Here is a 3,544-nt window from a genome sequence, read left to right on the forward strand (position 1 = left end):
TCCTAAAAAAAACCCTTTTAAGGTGTTTGTAATGCTCATTGCCAGCATCAAATGGGGTTTAGGGCATTTAGGTGCCAATAAAAATATATTAAATATTATAATGCCAATAAATTTGGGATTTAAAGGTGAAATCCTAAATAAAATCCATTTAAAGGTGTTTTTAATGCTCATTGCCAGCATCAAATGGGGTTTAGGGCATTTAGGTGCCAATGAAAATATATTATAAAATATATTAAATAAAATAATGCCAATAAATTTGGGATTTAAAGGTGAAATCCTAAATAAAATCCATTTAAAGGTGAAATCCTAAATAAAATCCATTTTAAGGTGTTTGTAATGCTCATGGTAATGCTCATGGGGTTTAGGGCATTTAGGTGATAATAAAAATATATTATAAAATATATTAAATAATATAATGCCAATAAATTTGGGATTTAAAGGTGAAATCCTAAATAAAATTCATTTAAAGGTGTTTGTAATGCTCATTGCCAGCATCAAATGGGGTTTAGGGCATTTAGGTGCCAATAAAAATATATTATAAAATATATTAAATAAAATAATGCCAATAAATTTGGGATTTAAAGGTGAAATCCTAAATAAAATCCATTTAAAGATTGTCAGTGGTGTTTGTAGCTCCTTCCCAAAATCAGGATGGGATTTAGGATTTTTAGCTGCCATTAAATTTTGGGGTTTCAGGGCCAAATCCCAAAAGGAAACGCAGAGAGCAGGAATTGAAAATTGTGCAAAAAGTTCTGGATTGGACCCAAATCCCTTCTCCAAAACACCCCCAGAGAGCGGGGAGAGCCCCCCAAAAATGCAGATTTTTGGGGGGAAAAGGCACCAAAAAGGGGGTGACACAGAGAGGTGGCAGCAGCAGGATGGGGACACAGAGGGGACAAAACCCACAGCTGGTCCATGGTGGTGGCAGCAGCAGGAATGTGCCCTCAGTGCCACCCTCAGGTGTCCCTGCCCTGCTCCAGGTGCCAGGTGAGCCCTGCCAGGGGTTGGGACAGGAAATCCCAATGTCCCCAATGTCCCCAATGTCACCCAACAGGGCAGGGCAGAGCTGCAGCACATCCAGCAGGGTGACCTCAATGTCCCCAATGTCCCCAATGTCCCCAATGTCCCCAATGTCACCCAACAGGGCAGAGCTGCAGCACATCCAGCAGGGTGACCTCAATGTCCCCAATGTCCCCAGCCCTGAGTGACACCAAATCCAGGCCCCAAATCACCACCCGGAGATGCAGCAAAGGTGACAGCAGGGTGGTGACAAGGTGACACGGCAGCCACACTGCCCAAAGTGGCTTCACCCCAGGTGAGCAAAGGCAGCCCCAAAATCATCACCCAACATTAAATTTGGCTTCATAATAATAATAATAAAAAAGAGAAACTCACAAGTTTGCAACAGCTTTAGAAAAGGCACCTGGTCCATGGTGGTGGCAGCAGCAGGAATGTCCCCTCAGTGCCACCAGGGTCACCCTCAGGTGTCCCTGCCCTGCTCCAGGTGAGCCCTGCCAGGGGTGGGGACAGGAAATCCCAATGTCCCCAATGTCCCCAATGTCACCCAACAGGACAAGGTAGAACTGCAGCACATCCAGCAGGGTGACCTCAATGTCCCCAATGTCCTCAATGTCCTCAATGTCCCCAATGTCACCCAACAGGGCAGAGCTGCAGCACATCCAGCAGGGTGACCTCAATGTCCCCAATGTCCCCAGCCCTGAGTGACACCAAATCCAGCTTCATAATAACAATAAAAAAGAGAAACTCACAAGTTTGCAACAGCTTTAGAAAAGGTCTGGGGTGGTGGCAGCAGCAGGAATGTCCCCTCAGGGCCACCAGGGTCACCCTCAGGTGTCCCTGCCCTGCTCGGGGTTGGGGACAGGACATCCCAATGTCCCCAGGGTCACCCAACAGGGCAGGGCAGAGCTGCAGCACATCCAGCAGGGTGACCTCAATGTCCCCAATGTCCCCAGCCCTGAGTGACACCAAATTCAGGTCCCAAATCACCACCTGGAGATGCAGCAAAGGTGACAGCAGGGTGGTGACAAGGTGACACGGCAGCCAAAGTGGCTTCACCCCCTCATCCCCAGGTGAGCAGCCCCAAAATCATCACCCAGCATTAAATTCAGCAAATTTCAGCTTTATAATAATAATACAAAAAAAGAGAAATTCACAAGCTTGCAACAGCTTTAGAAAAGGTCTGGGGTGGTGGCAGCAGCAGGAATGTCCCCTCAGTGCCACCAAGGTCACTTTGGGGACACTCCCAGGTGTCCCTGCCCTGCTCCAGGTGAGCCCTGCCAGGGGTTGGGACAGGAAATCCCAATGTCCCCAATGTCCCAAATGTCCCCAGTGTCACCCAATGTCACCCAATGTCACCCAACAGGGCAGGGCAGAGCTGCAGCACATCCAGCAGGGTGACCTCAATGTCACCAATGTCCCCAATGTCCCCAGCCCTGAGTGACACCAAATCCAGGTCCCAAATCACCACCCTGAGAGCAAAAGTGACAGCAGGGTGGTGACAAGGTGACACGGCAGCCACACTGCCCAAAGTGGCTTCACCCCAGGTGAGCAAAGGCAGCCCCAAAATCATCACCCAACATTAAATTCGGCAGATTTCAGCTTTACAATAATAATACAAAAAAAGAGAAATTCACAAGTTTGCAACAGCTTTAGAAAAGGCACCTGGTCTGGGGTGGTGGCAGCAGCAGGAATGTCCCCTCAGTGCCACCAGGGTCACCCTCAGGTGTCCCTGCCCTGCTCCAGGTGAGCCCTGCCAAGGGTTGGGACAGGACATCCCAATGTCCCCAGTGTCACCCAACAGGGCAGGGCAGAGCTGCTGCACATCCAGCAGGGTGACCTCAATGTCCCCAACCCTGAGTGACACCAAATCCAGGCCCCAAATCTCCACCTGGAGAGCAAAGGTGACAGCAGGGTGGTGACATGGCAGCCAAAGTGGCTTCACCCCAGGTGAGCAAAGGCAGCCCCAAAATCATCACCCAACATTAAATTCGGCAGATTTCAGCTTCATAATAACAATAAAAAAGAGAAATTCACAAGCTTGAAACAGCTTTAGAAAAGGCACCTGGTCCATGGTGGTGGCAGCAGCAGGAATGTCCCCTCAGTGCCACCAGGGTCACCCTGGGGACACCCCCAGGTGTCTCTGCCCTGCTCCAGGTGCCAGGTGAGCCCTGCCAGGGGTTGGGACAGGACATCCCAATGTCCCCAATGTCACCCAACAGGGCAGGGCAGAGCTGCTGCACATCCAGCAGGGTGACCTCAATGTCCCCAATGTCCCAAATGTCCCCAATGTCCCCAGCCCTGAGTGACACCAAATCCAGGCCCCAAACCCAGCACTGCCACACCTGGAGATGCAGCACCAGCAGCAAAGGTGACAAGCAAGGTGACAAAGCCGCCACACTGCCCAAAGTGGCTTCACCCCCTCATTCCCCATTCCAAAGCCAGCCCCAAAGCCATCCTCAGGCAGATCTCAGTTTCACAAGAACCACAATAATCAAACACAAAAACAGAAACTCACAAGTTTGCA

The sequence above is a fragment of the Zonotrichia albicollis genome, chromosome 28, assembly GCF_047830755.1.
Source record: "Zonotrichia albicollis isolate bZonAlb1 chromosome 28, bZonAlb1.hap1, whole genome shotgun sequence".
Classification (NCBI taxonomy): domain Eukaryota; kingdom Metazoa; phylum Chordata; class Aves; order Passeriformes; family Passerellidae; genus Zonotrichia; species Zonotrichia albicollis.